The sequence below is a fragment of the Pholis gunnellus genome (assembly GCF_910591455.1).
Source record: "Pholis gunnellus genome assembly, chromosome: 22".
NCBI lineage: Eukaryota > Metazoa > Chordata > Actinopteri > Perciformes > Pholidae > Pholis > Pholis gunnellus.
This window is the reverse complement of record NC_136549.1, coordinates 14002069-14024363: the sequence shown is the minus strand read 5'-3', so window position 1 is coordinate 14024363 and position 22295 is coordinate 14002069.

Here is a 22295-nt window from a genome sequence, read left to right as displayed (position 1 = left end):
TCCAAAAGTCTAATCTGCAAAAACCCAGTCATGTGAGCAGTTTGGGTCGAGAATGTCTCCTAAAGGGAGCCTCTAAAACGTTTTTATACATTATAGAAGTCTGGCCTATTTTCCACCGTTTTCAAAAAAGACACCTTATTATGTGTCTCTTCTCTCTGTGAAAGCCACCCATTTATTTTCACGCCGTTTGCCTGTGATGAGCAAAGTCACTACTCTTTAGGCACCCGTTCTCCAGACTAGCGGTTTCCATTAATGATTACCTGCCAGGCCTCGGCGGAGAGATGAGCCTAATTAATGAAACATGTACACCGGGCCTTATTTTAACTGAATTTTCCACTGGATGATAAAGGTGTCACTCAAAGCCAAGTGAGTCGCAGCCAAGTCTCCGAGCATCAGTCGCTGTCATACTTTTGGCTGTGAGAAAAGGCGGAGGCAAGTGCGTGAAAAGTATAAGGCACATTTGTCATCTCTGAAATTACGATTGGATGAGGGACCAGTCATATTACTCATCATTAGAGAGGAGAGGAGGAGGAGGAAGGAGAAGGAGGAAGGAAATGGGAATTCCCATCTTATAATGCAGTCAAACAGACTTGCACCAAAACCGCATTTCTCTTCCTGACAGTTGCAAAAGTGTTTTGAAAAGAGAATGTGGCACAGGAATAGACATTTTTTAAGAGGACGAGAAGAAGCTCACTCGTCTGCTTAATGGAAAAAGTTTGACACAAGAAGTCTGTTTCACGTTCATCTGCTGAAGGGTTGAATTTCAGCTTTGCTCCCCTTTTTGAAATTGAGTGCGAGTGTGCACATGCAACATGATTTTGTGACATTGTAACTAGTTTGGGAGCCAATCGTGGTCCAGTATGCAACTTACAAAAGTGTGTTTGCAGAAACTAGAACCCTCCAGTGAGCATGCACCGAGAATGGACTTTTCAGAGAGAGACCTCTTGTGTCCAGTAGTTTAAATCAAAAAACATTCATAGATTAGGAGTGAGAATGGGTTGTCTTAAAACACGCACAGTAAACAATAATTGGATTCATCAAGAGGTAATCAACAGGTTTCATCACTCTTTGCAGTTGTATAAGACCCCAGTCATTTTTCTGCAGTATTGCAGCCAGTTACCTCATTGCTACATCTCTCGTGGCCTCATACACTCATTGAGGTCTCATTGCTGCCAGTGAATACCGATGTAATATCTCAACTGTGACATACTGGCTGCTTGATCCTATTCTGGTGGCAGACCGCAGCACGATTGCTAATCTTCCTCCAATGTTCACAAACCACTGTCTCACCCTGTGTCACCCCCCTCCATTCTCTCACATGTGTCTATTTAATGGGACCGCGCCCCCGTCTCGAGATGCTTCATTATGATGACAGACGCCAGGCCGACAAGCTCAGTCTCTTCGCTCGCATCCGGCCAGAACGCTCCCGGCAAACCCACTTTCCTCTTTTGCGAGTCTTATTCGGTGACCCCTCTTTCACCTGGCAATAAGATGCATCACTGCAATCAAAGGGAGCGTTAAAAGAGAGTATAGTCTCGCTGTAGATGCACCCGAGAGGCACCGAGGATCTGATTATCCAAACCTCACCGGAGGAACGCATTTCGTTATATTAACAACAGAGTGTAAATGTACTCCGTCATAGGAGAGAGATATCAGTCAGGGGAGTCAGCAAAAGTGGAGCACGAAATCAGATGCTTATTAAAATATATCAGGCAGGAGCGTCTGTGTTGATCCCATTGCAGGAATAATTTATAGGGGGTAAAACCATATTAATGAATTAACTTTAGAATGAGCCCCTCCCTTGGGGAGTAAAGGGCAGGGTCTTACCAACAGTGACGACGAAGTGGTGGAGGGTTGAAGCGGCACACTCACTAGAATAACAGCGATGAAACGTATCAGACAATTTTTTAAATACAATCTGACAGGCAAAATGAGATAACATATTGTGTTTTCTGGTTGAAAAAAAGTCCAGGATATCTGATTGAATGTGCGACAGGGACGATCTTCTTGATTGAACTTGATCTAAGAGCTGGCACTCTCTATTTGATGTTTCAGATTCAATCAGGAAGGACAGCAAATCAAGCTGTCAGACGGTAACATAGTCAGAAATAATTGTCAGTGAGACGATGCTCTTAATGTCAGTTCTGATGTAAATTACCACCCAAACAATCTGTGGTTTATTGCACAGATTGACATGTTGGCGTCAAAAAGAAGAAAACTGCAGAAAACTTTCACACTCAGAAACGCGTTCATGTGTAACTGGCTGATGCACCAAAGCAGATCATAAACCACCACTGCTGAATGCAACGTTCTGTGGGTGGAGAGCTTTCTCACTGCTGTTCAGGGGCCGCTTTCACTTCAGTTTTAGGAATTTTATTGCACGTCGTTGGCTCAGTGGTTTTGACTGTTGCACAGCAGGAAAGACATGGGTTCAAACCCCACTGGGACCTTTCTCTGTAGGCCTGTGTGTTCTTCCCATGTGGATTTCCTGGGGGTGCTCCAGTTTCCTTCCACATCAAAAGACATTCGTGTTAAAGGGTATGCTTCTGACTTCACACTTCATTAAGGTGCCGGTCTTACATCAGGAGCTGTTCATTGGGCGTCAGAATGTAGGTTAATCTAAACGCAGAAAAGACGAATTCCAGATGGGAGTGAAATGTTCTTTTGAAAAACGTGATAATACTGTAGATTCAGACTGAAAAGACTACATTCCATTGTGAAATGAATTAATGTCTATGAGGTCACCGCAAGCAGTGGATTCAATTAAAGGTATCCGCTATCCACTTTCATTTAACTTACTCCGTCTGAGTGTAAACTGTGCGCAGTTATGAGACAGGAGTCATTGGTACAAATACATCGTTTTCCCAAGCTTTGTAGCTCGTTACCTCTTCAATAAAACTCTTTATCGAATGAAATTATGTACAATCCTGAAAACAAAATGCCAGCGGGAGTGAAGGGAACACACCTGAGAAAAATAGGAGGTGGCACTGAGAGCTATTTTGTGTTCCTGAGTGGCTAGCATATTAGCTCGCCAGCAAAAGTTGATCAAGAAAAACAAGAGTGAAAAGAGCTTTTTTTAAAGTTTCAACATGAAACACATTCATTATGTAACTCATTGAATACTAATTAGCACTTCTTTAATAATATTTTGTCAACCGCATTTGCCATCTTATGCCAAACAGGCCATAGCTGCTGCTATCTATCTGAAAAACAGAGGCATTGGCGCAGTTTGTGAGGCAGAAACAGATTCCCCCAGAGAAGGTCAGTGGCTGCACTGTCCACCATCAGGGGGTCTTTTTGTTCTCTGATAGCTCCCATGTTCTCGGCGTTAATCGCTTAATTAACTGCACTTTCTTCAATTCAATTAAAGGGAGCGTAATGGTGTACAAAGCGCGGTACAGCGTTGACCCCTGAGGCGATCCACAGTCCCTCGACAATTACCCAGCCTTCTACAAGAGCCGTCTGAGGGGGGGGGGGGGGGCAAAGGATTATTATGTGAGCTCTTTATGGAGCAGTTCAATCTGTAGGCAATATTGCTGCATGGTAATAATGTCCATGTGAATTAAGTTACTGTAGATTATTGTGATTGAATCATGTGAGTGCTTTCACTGCTTCATGAATAATTCACTTTTGACTGAGTTGAATAAATTGTGCCAAACTGGCATCCATTGTTATTTGTGTTACCTCGCTGATAGGTGGGCAAGTCTCCGAGAGGTGTTATTGTTTCTGTAACTACCGTACTGTGAAACTTACTGCTGCAGTTTTTGTGTGAAACAATCTGAACTGTAACTGGATTCTAGAGCGAGTCGTATGATATTCATGAGTGTGCCCGGCAGCTCTGTTTGAAATAAAATATTGGCTCATTTAAGGTAAACCTTTTCATTGATGCCTCCTTCCCATTAGCCTTCATATTTGGTGTTTGAATGCAAGCCAACTAATCTCAAACCCCGGTGAACACTGGTGTAAAATGAGAAATTACAGGCCAATGTTATCAACCTCTTCGCACATTGTTTACAAGCAACCTAATCTAAAGGGAAATTTACTGTATAATTGCACGTACATCTGGAGCAGCGCCTTGATAATTAAGAGACAGATGACAGGATGCTGTGATTGGACTGTCTGATGAAGACCGGGTCAAGAAGAGAAGGCTTATTTTTGGGCTCCCACTCTAATGCGTCCCCCCCTGTGCCTGTCCGACCCTTTTTTTGGCTCTCATCATTAAACTGCATATGCAGCAAAGTTCCCCGCTCATAATGTACCTCTTCTGGAGTTAATTAATGGCCTAATTAGGTGAACTCATTAGCGATAGACTGTAATTCTCTTATTTCATCCACTCATTAGCCGACAATATTCATAATTGGTGGCATCGGGACGATTATTGCACGGCAGGCTGGCCAGCGTCGGGTCTCATTCAGCGCTGTGAGGTCTGATATTGACTTCATAAATCAGACTGATGGGAAGGTTTTAAATAAAAAGAGAATGCGGAAAGATGTTGTTCCCACCACCGAGGTCAGTGTAGGTCAGACATGAAAAAGATAACATCATCAATAAGGCGAGCGTACCAGTGGTACCCGTGAACAACATTAGGTTCTCGAGGGAACTGGAATCAGAGCCATTAGCAAGCAAGCAACTGCTCACATGTCAACACTGCTCACCTCTGCTTTGCTTTGATTCTAAATGCGTTCATGTAGCCGAAAAAAATCGTTATTAATTCAAATTGGCTATCGATGCTACTGTACAACACTAAAATATAAATATTAACGACTTATATTATTTGACCCACCTCCCCTCGCAGTCATCGATCGCCTTACTGAAGAGGAGACGTTTTTTTCATATCGAACCATTTCTTCTTTATTTCAGTGACCGTGCGACCCTAAAGTGACAGCGCGTTAACAGCACTCGTTATTTCTCCCCATTCCTTGACTTTAGCAGGCCCCTTAACCCTCCTGTTACCTTCAAATGTACTAACACCGGTTATCCTGGGGTATATTTTGAGCCCACCACTAAAGAAAGGTAAGCAAGAAAAGAATATGAAAATGTTCTTGCATCTTGTTCCATTGTCTTTTTAATTTGAGGCATTTTTCACTCTTGCTTATGATTTTGTATTACAAACCTATTTCAGGCACACACACAGAGAAAAGAATGCAACTGCACAACAATGAGGATGAGTTTATTGATTTAAATCACCATTAATCATGTAGGGCTAGTGATGTATGGCCGCATGGCAACTCATCACAAATCTGAGCCAGCGATGGAACCTCCTTTCCAATGTTTATTGTGCCGTATACGTCGTTTCAGTAATTATAATTATGAGACTCTGCTCCAGTCAGAAAGCCAGTGTGTCGACACAAGAATGGTGTGTGTGAAAACTGCCATGAGTGTGTTAATTACCACACTGCACCTGCATGACAGCTGCTCGCCATGGCACGAGTTTTGATTTATGACAGCAGCTAAGAGAAGACACAAAACAGTTTTCCATCATCTTGAAAGGAATAGGAGGCGAGTGGATGGCTCATCGCTTGATTAATTTCTCCTGCATACGCTACATGGAAGGGTATAAAGCTGTAATAGGATATGCTCCGGCAAACGTCTTCGTTAATGAAGAAGCTGCTTAACAAAGTCCCACCGTACCGTTGAAAAAATAAAAAAGATGTTGCAATGCAGGTGGATATTCTTTTAAGTTGGGGGATGACGTGCTTTTTAAAGTTGAAAATATTCATTCTTTTTGGTAATTGAACTAAAAAAACATCTTCTTTCCCTTTTCTGTGCTTATAGGGAAGCAAAAATACAGCGTGACCACTATTAGGAAAGAGCTAATGCTAGGCTAAGCTGTTAAGAGCTAATTGTGTTGCAGCACAGCTAAGGCTTCTTCAGTGTGAGCTAATCCTGGGTTAGCTTAAGTATTTAAGAAATCTAGAAACTGATAAGTCCATCATAAGACATTAATTATATAAAAAGTATTCGAATTTACAGGCTTTATTGCAGTGTTTATTGATGCCTGTGGGAAACACAACAACCTGTTTACGCAACGTTGGGACGTAATCATCATTAGAAACAACGGTGTTGAGAGCGGTGAGAGTGGACTAAAAAGTTGCAGGCTGTAAAACCGAAACGAGCTAAAAGACAATAAAATATGCTGAAAAGCTGAGGGCTACTGCAGACACAATTCCAGTAATGTTTTACCTATAAAGCTATTTTAACTAAGGCCTTCATTCAGATTCATCCTTACTTTTGGGTTTCATGACTCAACTCTGGGCTATTCCACTGAGAAAGAACAGAAAATACCAGATGGGTTCACTCCCCCACTCTCCTCTGCAGACTTGTCGTGGAGCAGACAGGCTCACCTTGCACTTGAGCTTTTTATAGTTTGGAGCGTCTGAGAGGTGCAGGCCTCCTCTCCTATCGCAGCCCTGGTCTTAATCAGTGTCCCCCCCCCTGTGGCTTCACTGGGACACCGGGCAGGCGATGATTGGATGCTGCCATTTTGTGGTCCTGCAGAATTCTGTGACAGAACCTCAGCCAGGCACGGACGGCTGCGAGGCAATGTGGGGAAGGCGAGACATAAGCTGCATTGACAGGCAGCTAAATCTTAACCAAGCTCAATTGTTTTAAGGAACTCTTATTCACAAAACAATGTTTCTGGGAGCATTGGCTGTTTGAAATGCCACTGACGTCCCTAATAAGAAACCAGTCTCCGCATTGTGACCCAAGCTGATTTTCGAAGTCCCCAGCGGCCCCCACAGGCCATGAAATGAAAATGTGGACTCAACCAGTCAAAGCCTGTTCTCTTTATTCCCTGTTATTTCTCTCTTCATTGACTCTCTGCAGCTTTCATAGCCAGAAGTGCCTCCTTTTTTTGGATGGAGTTATTCATAAGACTAGGGCCGCTTTGATTATTCTCAGAGAAAATGCAAGCATGGCCGTTAATCCGGCCCCGGACCGAGATTAACTGCTGCCTCCAACTCTCCATTTTGTTTGTTTGTCTATTTCACACATGCCCCCTTTGCTTATCTCCTGGAATGGTAAATGCCATTTGTTTTGTTCAAAGTAATTCAGGGTGTCTTGGAGTGTGATTGTGTTGCTGAAAAAGGCTGCCAGGGCACAGATAAGCATGTCGGTAGTACATCCTCTCTGCAAAGGCTGGAGTCCAAGACCCTTATAGACCCTTATATTAAGTATACAATGAAGGATGGGTCTGTCATATAAATGCATCAGCCACACAGTAAAGCCAAGTAGGTTATGGGTCTGATATTTGGATATTGTATATCTGCGTCCTTCCCCCAAGGGTGTCTTCAGCCTGCATGCAGTGTTTTATGAGCTCTACTTCTTCTTTGTTTTAAAAGAAGATTGCGCTGTTTCATCGTTCACTAGCTGAACTTTTTCTGCGAGTTTGACTGAAACAACAAAGGAAAAGTCTCACAAGTTACCGCACACGAGTATTGTTGAATATTCCAACTGTTTTTAAGATATTTCAAAAATGAATTTCAATGGGCCTCGGTATTGGATTTTTTTTTTTATGTAAAAATGAGCTATGACACTGGATTTTAAGATTAAACTGAACTTATCTTTTGTTCTAGACACTGAATGGAAGCATGGCACTGAATGATATTTCTATTCAATTCAATATGTTTGTCTTTTGCCAACCGCTGAAGACAATTGCTCCCCTCAACTCAATGTGTGGTGCAATGGGGGGTGTAATTATACATAAGAAATAACCATAATCCGCTCAGTATCAGTATGTGCGATGACACTTTAAATACAAAACAGAGTTGTGATTTGTGAAGTGTACACCCGAGGCTTTAGCGACGAGTCCCTGGCCACTGTCTCTGTGAGTCGGTCACGCGTCTCCACATAATGTTCTAAAAGTTGTCTCTGGAATACAAAGCATGCGGTGATAACGACCCCACATCAGGCACCGATCATGAAGCACATCTCTACGCAGAGCAGACGCTCACTCTCATTCGTATGAAAAATGGCCTCATCTGCGAGCGGCCTTATCGTCTTCACTCGTGACCTGCACTCACTCCCCAAGCTCATTTACAGAAACATCCCATCATCTGCTCTCTACGCCGCAGAGACAGGGAGAGACTCATACTTGTTGTTTTTTTTAAAGGCATAGTTATAGTTCAGTAGACATGTATTGGCCCCAGTGAAGGTTTGCAATTCCTTTTCAACACAGAGAGTCCTGTTCATTGCAGTGATACCTACAATACAAAACTCGGCTAATGGCGCACATCCAATACGATTAAGTGAGAATAAATGAATGAACCCACTCTATATGCATTTTAGAGTAAAGCCCTTGTAAAGGCTTGGTATCACCGCAGGTGTAGAGAACAGGTTCTTCTTGTAATATGTCTAACCAGCACCGATCAATGAAACAACAAATGAGGGAAGTTTCCAGGTTTCCAAGGAACACCTTGGAGCCCCAGGGTTGACCTTTTGAGGTGAGCTTGTGATTGTACAAGTCCTTGTAAGTCTTCAGTTGGTTGACCTGCAGAGGTAGACCTGAGGGCTTTGTTCTTTCAATCAATACGTCGATTTTCAAATTAAAAAAAACTTCAATATGTACTGTACAGTAAAACATAATACTTCATGTAAAAATGAATCGTTCACCGTGTTTCTTTCTTAGCTTGAGATATTTATGATAGAGGTTTTATCATAAGTTGCGTTTTTGATTCATAGTCATGTTGGTTGTTTTTCCTAATTAGTTTTTTTTGTCACTCTTTAGCGAATGCACTTACCTTACAGTTGTTAGAAGTCCTTTGTCCATGCTGGGCTTCAATTCCATGTTTCTTTGTTTAATGTTCTTCTGTGGGCGCCAGACTTCATCAGAGCCAATGAACATGTGCAACCACAGAGAGAAAGACGATCAAAAGACAACAACAAAGGCAGACTAAACAGAACTCATAACCAGGTTTTCACACATTCAGGTTGGCAAAACAATAAAATAAGGTAAAGCAAAAACATGGCAGCATATATAGTATAGATAATGTAACATACTAATGGTAGGAGTGAGACTTTGTTTATTGTCCTAATTTATGAGGAATTTTCGGATGCAGCAAATGTCACATTTGTAATTCTTCCCTGTGTGAGAGCTGATGTAGCTCTGAAAGCTCAGCATGCCTCTCTCACAATTTACTGCTCAGGTCAGAATGTCATGTTGAGCATCAAAGACTAGTGTCCGTCTCCCTGGTGAACATATGGTGGAACAAGCATCCCAGTAGATATCCTAGAGAGTTGAAATAAAAATGAAAACTATGTTAACAGCATCCCATGAAGGGAACTGAAGAATGTCAATATGATGCAATGGGGGGGGGGGGGGGGGGGGGGTGCTCCAGATGACAAGGCTGATATGAGAGCTAAAGACCATTTTCAGGTCGACTGTTTTTTTTTTCCTCTTTTCCTGAGGTTTGAGTTGAACTGTCGCCGCTCTGCAGCGCCGAGAGCGACACGGCTGGTCCCAGTCGGCGGCGTTTTGCATGAGGAGACGTGCCAGGTTACGTCAGATGCATCGCACCAGCTGGACAACGACCTCAGCGGAGACACCAAGAGGGCACGCAGACGCCTTGTGATCTGCATCTGCACCATCATCTGAGCCTGGGGGGGGACTGAAGCACCGCATTCATTGACTTTCAGGGCCGTTGTTGTATTAGTGCTGAACTCCCCCTTTTTCTCTCAGTTTGCTGCTTCAAATCCTTTCTCCTCAGGCTTTTTAGCATTATGTTGATCAAACTAAATCTCAAAGGCACTGGGCGATGTTTAGAAAACGCACATTCTCTGCCAGCACGTTCTGATGACTCAGTGTGTGCTTTACCACACATATACTGAGTCAGCTGACTGTCAAAAATGATTCTTTGACTGTGTCCTAATGTTGTTTAACCTTCATTTAAAATTGAGTACCTGATCTGCTGTGTTGCACCGGGGTTGCGTAATGTCTCTGTAGGTGAAATCACAGAGCTGTAAACTCAGCCCACTGCAACAGCAAAAACCAAATTAGTTAGAGATTCAGCAGTGGGGAAGATTGGGGTTTTGCAGGAGTTTAATCAATCATCCCCACTGAAATCAGAGTTTGGAGGAGGAGAAGGGGGGGGCGAGCAGTAGTAGGTGGGGATGTGAGCTGTTTTGCGAGGAAAGGGAATCCCATTTTTTCCTCTTAAAGGGCTGCGTTGAGCTAGCTCATTTTTCACCTGGGCGCGGCTCACTCGTTCATTAGGCGGAGAGATAGGGGTGTATGTGGCGGATCTGTGTAGCTGCTTCATTACTCTCTGAAGACTGGTAAGATCGGACCACGGCGTAGAATATTTAACCCCCTCCCTCATTCCACTTCCCTCCTCCCGGTTCCAGACACTGCCTGGGGTATGATGCGTGTTCAGTAGAGGCTTGATCATAACTCAACGAAGGGTGCCAGCTACTGAGAGAGCAGCACTTGCAAAGAGCTGCTGAACCAGGGAAGGCTCCGCCGCCCCCGAGGAGGAAAATAAGGGCCGTGGCTTTGACTGAAATGTTTATGCTGCGGAAGATAGAACACCTTTCTGAAGCACACGGCTCCTCTTCAATGTCCTTTTCATCCCTTTGGAGGACAGATCCCTTAAAGTTGGCTCTGTTCCCAGAGAATTATGAAAATATGGGGACCATACCCTCCAATGTGTGCAGTCGGTATTGATCAGTGCACCAAGACAGCTTTATTACTTGTGCATTTGGAGGTCATAGGTCTCTTGATTAGCCTCCAGTGCATTAGACACATGAACATGGCTGAGCCGTGGCCATTACACATACCTCACCATCCATTAACAGAGACCGATATGGTTTCAATTATTGCCTCTTCAGTGACTTGAGGTCAGATTTTATACTGCACTGCAGCCATTTGCAAATGTTTCTGGCATATTTTTCATGCCACTGTACTATCAAAATAACAGGCTGTATGTTTGTGATGAACAAAGTATTGAAATACACAAAGATCAAATAATCAAACCATATTAAAAAAATGTCGATTGGAAGCTCACCTCCAAAAAAATATAACTTAACGTTGGGAATTGAAACAATACAACTAAACTACTTGGGGGTTTGATTTAGAAAATCCAGCATCTCCCGAACGCCACCGTTGTACTACGTCACTGGACTAGGCGTCGTCTTCTTGTATTAGTGTCGGTGATCAACCATGTGAATAGATGATAACTTCCTTATGGGGGTAGCAAGCCCCTTCTAACACATATCTATGAGGCTGATAACTGCTCTCAACACCCGTTCAATCATCTGATAACATCTCAAGGGGTTGACTGTGAACAACAGACAGTTTGGGTAATAACTTTACTGTTTGCCTTTGTTTTCTCTTCTAAATAAGTTTTTCTAAGCCTCACTGTTCCTCGCCCTGCTTGGACCTTGCCAATATTGCTGCGTTCCCAGATCTCAAAGAACACCATGTTGTTGCAGGAATAATAGCCAAACTGCAGAAATAAGACTCAGGTTGTTTCTGTATTCTCCAGCACTGTGGTTTCTGAGCACTATATCTGCCCTCCACTGCCTGCGAGGGCTTATTCTCTATGTAGATGGCCCTACTGAGGAGCTCTACTGCGTGTGAGCAGGATGTCAGGAAGATGCAGCCACACGGAAGGTCTGGTTGGTATCGTGTTGACATCTGTCAAATGTGTTTGTTTATCAGGAACACGGCGGTGCCACAGGAGAGAGTCACATGCTCTCCAGAGAGGGACTGAGCTGAAGCGTACTGCCTGTTACAAGAGGGGGGGAAGCAATGCCGCTGAATTATACAGACCTCATACCTGCACATATGCTGCGGCGTAGAATCAATAAAGGCGCACACACTGACTCACGCACCGTGATGTACACACACACACACACACACTCCAAAATCCACGTCGTTGAGGAGGGTTTGTTATTTCACGATGGGCTCTTTACCTCCCATTATCAAGTGATTTCTGGGGATTTCATCTCAAACCAAAAGCTCTGCGATGACATATCTCTATAGAGTACCATGATAGATGATCCTTTGTGTGTAAAAACACTATTTGTGTAATTGGATCATTCTTTGGCCCACACTCCATAACTCCTCCATCTGCTGCTGGTTAGAATTATGTGTCCTGGTGGCAGGTAATGTTTTTCATTATATGCCAGGCCAGTTTTATATATAGAAAATGGGTGGGAAGGGACTGGGTCTATAGCCTGGAGCCATTTACTTGGTTTTAGTCCCTGTAGGTGCATTCGGTATTGATTGCTTGGAAGTGGAGTATTCTATCCCCGCAGAAAAGCAGCACACATGTTGTATGTGGGGAGCGGAGATGATGGGTGTTCTCGTCTGGCTAAATTTAGCAGGCAAAGCAACACCCTGGATGACAAGCTCCGAGCTGAGGCGCTATGAAGCGCAAGTACTCTTCATAGCCTGTGGAGCTACGGAGACACGTAAACATACACAAAGGCCAAAACAAAGACTTTCTGTCAACTCGGGTTTAAAGTGTAATTGGTTTAAGTTGATGCAAAGGCAATTCCCTTTCCAGATACTCAAGAGTATTTATTTTTTTTGACAGGGTTGGTGAGGTGAGTAAATTAAAGCAAGAAGACGGGAAAATGTTTGGGGCTTCTGATTCTGTGATCTGAAAGCTTCTGGTCGAGTTCAGGCATTTGATAGCACGCACTTTTCCAGATAAGACTTCCCCGAGCCTCGAGAGACAAAATGTACCTGCATATTTATCCTCCCATTAGTCTCCATCTCTCCCTCTCATCATCTCATCCTCTCCCATCTCCAGGTAGCAGTTACACCGCCGAGCATAGTAAATATTAGAGATCTCTGTCTGCCAGTGAATCAAGTCTCATTTTCAGAGTGGGTGGGCAAAAAAAAAAAAATGACAGCTTTTATCTCCATTTTCCGAGCCCCGCTGAGTGATGAGCTCCGTAGTGCTCTAACAGATTCACTCACGTCAAAAAGTTCCTGATTTGCATTCCAGAGGTTAACTTTGTTCTCACCCGATTTTCACTTTGAGCCGTGATGAATCTGCTGCTGAATAATCTTTTTTTTCCCCCGTTTGTAAAAGTCTGATTAAATGAAAGAGCGGTGATTTTTGAAGCGCTGGTAGTTCTTGGCAGTCAAAGTATGCTGCGTGGTTTTTTTTCTGCAAGCAGCAAGTGATATTTTCTAATCAACACATTTCACATTAAAGTGATGTAAATCATTCTCTTTCATGTGCGCTTAATCACGAGGAGAAAAGGCATAAATGAGACAAGCTTGTTAAGCCCAGTTGGCTCATCCACGCTGCAGAGTTTGAATGAACAATGTGAGAGTTCAGCATCGACCCCAACGCATAATAAACTATTGTGTTTTTGACTTCTGGCGACACAAAAACAATAATTCCAGAAAGGTATTGGCAGTATGATTTTGGGAAAAATGTTTAGAAATTGATTCGCCCTGGCATGAGATCAACTCTGTACCTACATCAGTAATAAGGATGTTTGGTGGAAAGCGACAGCAGAGCACGCTGGAGGAAAAATACGGGAGCAGTGCATCAAGTCAGAGAAAAAGTGTTTGGTCAGCAGGAAGGAAACCTTTGCTGATTTTCTCCCCTCATTTTCTCCTCTTCTTCAAAAACCAGTTCAGGCAGCATTCAGCAAAATGTGTCATTAAGGAAAGCAGAGCCTCTAAAGTTGTTACTCGCCCAGATTGTGTAAGGTGTTTAGACCGGGCAATTTAAGGGATTCACAGCGGAGCGGGGACGACGGGAGGAAGGAAGTCCTCGCCTGATAGTTACCTGGGGCGGCAGCCGGGCTCCTGCCCACACAGGTAATTACAATTATGCAAATGAGGCACATAGTCAGGCCCTGGATCAAAAGCAATGCCACGTTTGCAAACTGAACGTCTCAATTTGGTTCACCTGTGCGTTTTAGATACATGTAGAATCAGGTACACAGGCATTATGACGGGTTAATCATAATTCCGTTGCTTTGAACCGCATGGTCAGCCAGTGCATACGGATTTATAGGGTCTTTCTCCAGGAATCGCTCTCCGAATGGACTGCAATCTTCTGGCTCTTGTCCGGCGCGTCAGACTAGATTGCTTTAGCAGGAGATTGAGGGTTGGGAGCGGAGATTAGGAGGAAATAGAGAACGCCTATAGGAGGAGGTGGTGAGCTGTGGACTGGAAACCTCGTGAGGCTCTGGTGATGAAAGGATGGCGCTCTCTCTAATTCATTAGCAAGTCGCAATGAGGTGTGCTGCGGTGGCACCGCCGAGCACAATGGAGCGTGGAGTCTGAAAAGCGAACATGCTGAACACAACATTCAGTCACACCGGCACTACTCAACGCTACAAGGTCTTTTTTTTATCTGATTTCCAGTCATTGTATAGCGAACATGCTGCTGAAGCAGGACAATCACAGTTTATCAGCTGAGCACTGTACATCAATTACTAATGTCCATTACCTTGAAATTATACAAAAACCTGCCATCAAACACAGTTTAAGTTACACATCAAGTTTCAGGACGGGCAGATCACTCCCGGTTTTTGGAACACAGTATTTGAAATCTAAACATAGCGGAAAACAAGTTTATAGTCCCTGATTTCTCCCAGAGGCCTGTACACATCGGGAGCGTTTTTTCACTGTATTTCTTGAACTGTTGTTTCTTTCCAGAACAAGGTTGATTTTTCTGATTGGTTGAGCTTTCGCACTGTGAATAAAAGCATCGACCAATCACGTTGTGCGTACACAATGTTGTAAAACAACACTGAGGCTCCTATTCGCAGGCCAGTATTTCGCGTTTCGTGTTGTATATTCGAAAAACTACCAGCCCAATATTTGTGAAACTTGGTGGAAGTGTACCGTAAGTATGCCAAGGAAGAACCAATTAAACTTTGGAGTGGATCCGGATCACTGGGCGGAGACACAAATTATTTTTCATTTTGGGGAACATTGCGCGATAGAGCATTTAGCCGAGGTGGAGGTCCGCGCTCTCCGAGTGCCCTTCTAGTTCTACTATCCTATCAACGTTAGCCTAGCTTTCTGACATGCATCAGTCGGACATGCAGCACATTTTAGGATCGCCACTTTCAGGAGAACAAGCCACAGCCTGTTGCGCTTCAGTCTCAGGGTCCTGGTACTGCGCATGCTGGCTCACCGACACCACTTACTGACTCTTGAATAAAACCGACTTATCGTTAATGTTGTTAGTACTGCCCGCGCTTTTCCCGACTGTGACTAAATGAGTGTCTGTGGAAAAATGCTGATGGAACTTAAAGATTGCAGCTTCACTTTGCTAACCTTGGATATTGCTTTGAATCGTGTGCGAGAGGCAAGCCGTGGATTGATGTGTACATTTTTAATTATTTTATTTATTCATTTTATTTTTAATTATTTTGTATATTTCAGAAACATGGCCTAATATTTTTCATAATAAATAGAGATACGCGTCACTCCATTTCCAAGAGATTTGGATTGGAGACAGGCTTCACTATGAAACCTTGAGCGTATACAGTCTGCTGATTTGCTCTGCAATTGACAAAACCGTTTTCTGACAGCCTTGCCTGTATTGCCTATAGCATATACAGGACATGCTGTAAGGCTCCCTGAGTAACCAGCCGAGTGCTAATGAGCCCATCTCCAGTTAATTTAATTTTGAGCATGGGCACTGCTCCGTCTCCCGGGCTTTGCTGCTGCTCCCAGCTACAGGGTCTCTAACCTGTGTGCAGCAATACAGTAAACTGTAATGGTATTACACCTTTGCCTCATGCATGCACACTCACATGCTCCACACCCCCTCTCTCCAGTCTCACAGTTTACACCCCTGTGTTTCCTCGTAAAACGTTGATTTAAACGCTCGCACGCTCACAAAACAAACATAACGGACACAACACACAGATGTTAATATCCCAGCAGAGAAACAAGGGAGTAAAGAAAGGTGTTTTTTATTTCTAATAGGATAGGGCGGACTCTCCTATTTGTGGTCTTCAAAAGTTATGGCCCTTATAATGATCATTTCCCTTATCATCCGTCTGTGGATTGGTGAATCATTGCCGAATCAGCAGAGGTGAATTCAACAGGGGTCACATTGAGAAATAATAACTGAGCTGAGTGCGACAAAGTGAAAACGAATGTGCAATATTCTCATTTACAGCATTCATGATATAGATTGGAGGAAACGATAAAATGGTGCATTTTAGTTGATATTGTCGATGATGCATTATTCGTTCCCCAAGCAAGAAACTACACAACCGCCTCTGATGTTGTCCAGATAGAGCTGCCTCTCTGAAAACAAATGGAAGAATAAAACTGAAAATGTAGCTGCATCTTTTAAAAATCGAACTGGGTGCCAAGTCAACAGCGCACATATGGAGATGAGGAAAAACAATTTAGTCTTATTTCTGGCTACAGGAGACCTATAATGACTGTTTACTCGGAGGTGTTCTGTGCAACCGGAAAAGAGGTGAAATCTTGAAATTGCAAGTATTTCCCTTGGCTGCTGATCAACAAATGACATATGGAATAGTTTACCTCTGGAGATATGCCACTACTTTCTAAACACAAGCTTGATATTCCTTCTGAAGTGGCAAATTTATATAGATATGTCATATTTGTTCCCGATCACAGTGCATTGATCTAACTTCAATGAAACATGTAATTTGTGCTGTGACGGAGGCGGTGTCCGCCGCTTTAATCGATCACTGAGGAAATGTGCTTCGTCCTCCAATGCAGCGCTACACCTCCTGGATGTTTGTGCTGAAGCTCTTTTATAAGACAAGTTTGTTCTTTGGCAATTCATGTAATTTGTCTTATTAATTTGTTTTTAGGTTAAGCTGAGAAGCTGCATAAAGAGCTAAAAAATAGGACATTCTAGTATTGTAACTGTAAAAAGGACTCATCACTTTTTCCTGTTTTTAAGACAATCACTTGAATATATATGTGAAGAGAAGAAGGGACTTATGGAAATTGTCCATACTTTCTGTCATCGCCTCTTTCTTTTCTGATCTCCCCCCCCCCCCCCCCCCCCCCCCCCGAGGGATGAACTGTTCACAAAGCCAGAGTGAATGCTCCTGGAGTGCAGAGAAAATGTTTATGCACCAAATCCTTTTGTGTCTTCCCTCTCCGTCCGTAATGCTGCTCAATTTGCCTAAACTTTTTCTCTGAGAAATTGGATGATTTCCATTTTGCTCTCGAGTGAGGAGCTTTGGGAACATGCCTGTGTTAATCTCTGTTTAACCCAGCGCATGTGACATACTGACGGGGGGATTTCTCCTTTTGAAATAAATCAGCTCACCTGGCATAAATGGAATATACCGGAGTTATGGAAAATCATTATTTATCCTTGTACTCATTTATTACCGCTAAAGCCAATCCTGGTTTCAGTGCCTTCAGATTTATTCATCCTGATCCATGACAGTCAATAGGATTTATAGAAGATGAACCTCTACAGCTGGCTTTATATGTGCAGCATGGGGTGGACGGGATGATGAGCTATGTCATGTGATGTGACTTGGAGCTAACAATGGTCAGGAGTGACATGTGCGGTCGTTTTTGTGATGGGCTTGACGCTATTCAGCACTGACAGGGCCAACAATCCGAGCCACCATATGTCCCCTGAAGGGCCCCTGTAGTAGATGGTCGAGAGTTGGGGGAGGGCCGATTATGTCTGAGAAAGGCTCGGAGGCTTCAAATAAAAAGAGATAGATAAAAAGAGAGAGAATCCCACCCGTGACAAAAACCACAGCTCGGGGCGCACATCGCTCACACACGTCCAGCGGAGAATGAAACCTCTGCCGCCTGATTTGTGCCTAATAAAGTTGTCACATCCTATCAGGACTCACATCTACTACGGAAAGCACAAGCCCCCAGTCAGGGCTAGTCTGGGAGGATCATGGGCAGCCGCTATTGGACAACACCTCAGAGTGATGGATGATGGGACAGAGCACTGCCTGATGGAAGTGAGGTCCGGATGATGGAAGGTGATACAGGTGCACAACGGACAGCCACGGGTGTCGCTGCTCGATTTATTAGGGGTTCTAAGCATTCGAGAATTACAGCGATGATCCTGGTCTCTTGGTTGCAATTTCATCACATAGTCATAGTCCATGAGTGAATTTGTAGAGATCCGTCCACTTTCGTGGAGCGACAAAGAACATTTCTTAGACTGCAATGTCTTCACACCTCTGTGCTTTAAAAACCCACTCTCAGCGTGACTGTTAGAGGGGAATGAATGCGGGGTTCACGTCAGTGTGCCTCTGCTTGAAGACAGGTCCTGTCCTGTGCCTTGCTTATTTCCTCTTGCCCACGCTCCTATTATGGAAGCAGTGTCTATGGCCTGACCTCTAGAGGGAGGCAGCGTGTGGAGTCAAAGGAAGCGGTACAGGTCTGCCCACAGAGGCCGCATAGACCGCTCTCTCTCTCAAAGACGAGTCCGCCATACATATCAGAACACATACCTGCCAAACAGGATATTTAGAGAATTAGCGGTGTCCATTTGTTGACTTTAAAGACCCACGGTGCTTTAAGGTCCTTAAAAGCCTCAGGTCCTCAATAGGATCATTCAATTACAGCTTGTGTGTTTATTTTCTAAGGCAGCTTTTTTCATGAATCGGTGAGTGATGGTCAAAATCAACTTTAATGTGCAGGGGTCTCCAAAAGTGCTCAACCACAATAACCTACAGAAGTTATGCTATCAACTAGCATGACTGCCCATTGCCTCATGAAGTAATATTCCTTTATCTCAGCATTGCAGGCATCAACAGAGGCTTAATTTCTCTTGAGATTAAGCTCCAAAGCTTATGGGTCTATTGGATAGGAAATTATTTAATGTTTCCTCTGCCCTCAAAACACAGCGCGCTCCCCTGCAGTTACCAGTTTTTATTACTTTTCCAAACTGCATTTTTTTAATTCCCGCTGTATAGATTCATCAAATAGAGTCATGTTTGCAACCCCTTTTATCAAAAGTTTTCAAATAGATGAGTCGGAAAAACCAGATGATACTCGCCCTCTCTGTCATTATACATTCCCCGGTTTCGAAACCAAATTTGCTCAGTGTGCAATATCTGAGTACAACAGACCAGCTGTGATCGAGAGGTTGGAGCTTTAAATCAATCATGGGTGGCGCGTTACTGGGAGTTGCGGAAATTGCTCTCATCCCGAACTTAGTTATGGTGCTTTTGCATGCAACACAGATCTGAGCAACAAGTTCTCCGCGAGGAAAAAAAAATGAAATACAATACAAACAGAAACCACTGAAGTTGTGCTTAAGAAATGCTAAACTATATTAACATAAGCATGTTAGCCTGCTGACGTTAGAACGTCACCCTGCTCACAGTGAGAGTGATGATCAAGTGTGACGCTCCCCGGAACCACAGCCAAGAAGAGTGGGTCTCCCTCACAAACAGACTGGTAAACCAGACGATGGAGGGACTCGCCGTCACCGGAGGGCCCTCCATGGGCTGGCGTTTTTGCTCTGCTCTATTGTATGACTATTGCTGTGTTAGTCATCATCTTACTCATCTAACAAAGGTCTCTTAACAAAGCGGGTTGGGTTTTCTCCCGGTTCTCCGGTTCATCCCACACGTCCAAATATGAACAATAAAAATGTTGAATACAATTTGTGATGTCTGAGAAACTTCTGTAATTAGAGTTAAACAAAATAATAAATTTACAAGAATTAACAAGAAATGTTAACTAATTGAGATCTCCATGAAACTTCCCCAGCTGATTAAGACAATCTTTTTTGGTTTTCTGAATTTCTTTGTTTAAAGGAGGCATTATCTGACGGTAACTTTTGTTGAATTTAGGGGGAAATCTACAGACGTTAATAGACAAAGTAGAAAAACATGTGTATTCATGATGTTTTCTTTCCCCTCCTCTAAAAGAAGCTAAGAAAAAATAAAAATTGTTTTTGCCTGGGATGAATAATGTTTTTTTGTTATTGACGTTGGATCAAATTACCATTTGTAATGTGAAAGGAGTCAGACATCGTGATGAAGCCGCACATAATTTTTTTTTTGCAGCACATTTGCAGCTACACCATTTAAGTCTTTCATTGATCTTGTTTCCAGCACACAAAACACACTGCCAAACAGCAAAATGGACTGCATTTATATTATGCTTTTCTACCTTCAGACAAAGCGCGTTATGATTTGCCTCTCACTCATTGATTCACACACACCTTCATACACCAATGGTGGTGGAGGTTCAGTGTCTTTCTCAAGGACTCTTCAACATGCGAACAGGAAGAGCCAGGGATCGAACCACCAGCATTTTGAGTAAAGGTAGACCCGCTCTAGCCACAGCTGTCCCAAAAAACAAAGATGATTGGCGATTGGCTAAGGAACATAGTGGTGCATTTAGCAGAGCCGTACTTCCCTCTGAAGTTGATTCAAGTTGCTAAAAAGAGGCCACATCAGTATGTCAGGGTTGAGTTGCTCCTATACAACTTTTTTTGTGTATTGATTTCGACATGTTTGTTGCAGCTTTTCATGTTTCACAGACTTTCCAGGTGCTGGCATGAACACAGATACACTACACTAAACTGTATAAGTTCCTATGTCCTGACAATCTTAGGCTTAGTATTGCTGTCTTGGCAAACAGATCTGACATTTAGGCCACTCTCAGTGAATCAAGTCAGGATACCTTGGGTGTCTGCGACAGTCACAGCAGGCCTCCCTAATCACATTACATTTAGCCGTGACAAAGACAAGGCCATGTACAACTGAGATAGATGGATTAAACCAATTTAGTATGGATTACCCTTCAGTACACTAATCAACTTGATGAGGATGGTCTCAAGAAATACTGCAGAGGGGGAGAATGAGCAGATCACAAGAGGTGGATATACGATTATTTTATTTCGCATTATACTCTTCTAATTATTGTTAATTATATGTACCATGAAGAACAAAAGGAAAAGTTTAAAGCCAGTCTTATGTATCTTTATGTGTATATCCTGCACTTTCTCACTTATTTGGCATACCAGCATTCTTCAGATGTCCTCTTTCATTTTGCAACATACACTGTTATTGTTGGTGAAGGTTAAAAACTGAACAAGAATTTAATATTTCAATGTTGGCAGGTGTCTGCATACAGAACACCAATGGAGAAACTGACACTAATTTTGTGGATGGAGTATTAGTCCACAGGTAGTAGTTGAAATAGTACTAACATTTTTACTAAGGTTGTAGTATCAGTGTTACAGTTGAAAATGTAAAGCTACTACCAGAGACAGTTAAGAAAGAAGACATCCCACTGAGAGTATTGGACCATTTGTCACAAGCTACATATCTTCCACTAACATTCTGACACTGAAATTGCATTTTCAGACAGATATATCCGGAGAAAATGAAATTTGTTCGAGACCTTTCTCTGTCTTAGCAACAGACTCTCGCGAGTGCTGCCAGCACTTTACTGTTATTTAACAGAAAAATGTGTTACAGTGCAGGGATTGCACAATGTAGTTCTGCTGCCTGAGCGCTGCTAATAGACTAAAAAATGAAGGTGCCATGCTGTCATGCCTATGGACGGACATTTCTGTCAGACGGACAGCTTTCTCCCTGGCGCCCATATATTAAAAAAAAAAAACATTGTGCTGTTCCCTCACATTCCAGGGGCTTACTTTCAAACCTTCCCTATAAATGATATAAAAAAATAAACATCCTGCTACTAGAGTTCTTGTAAAATAAAGCATTCATTTTCTGATCGAAACTGGTTCGAGAATATGTAATGAGACATTAGTACGCGGACATCATTACGGCAAGGCATGACTGGTTGGGCCGCAATTGATTTAAGCCACATATGAACTTGTGCTTAACCATTCTGGGACTCATTTCAGTCATATATGTCACATTAGCATAACAAGCAGGAGAAACCTGCAGTAACTGTCGGTGTCCTTATTACCATTTGGGTGTCAAATCTGCAACATACACTTGTAGGACAGTTTATTACTATCACATAAAAGAGTTTTAATACCTGAGAGAGTGAGAGAGAGAGAGAGAGAGAGAGAGAGAGAGAGAGAGAGAGAGAGAGAGAGAGAGAGAGAACTGGGGTGGGAGAGCGGTTGAATCTCATTAGGGGCATTTTTATTCTCATAATACTGCCATATTGAATTTTTTTCAAAATGGTGTCTTTTATTGTCCTCTCCATCCTCTGGACAAAGTGGCTGCTGATTTCATGCAATGATAGTGTTGCAACATATTCACTGGAGAGAGGCAATTTTGGGGTTAAGTGTCTTGCTCAAGGACACATCGACATGCGACTAGCAGAGCCGGAGATCGAACCACCGATCCTTTGATTGAAGGACGGCCCTGCTATCCACTTATCCGCAGTCGCC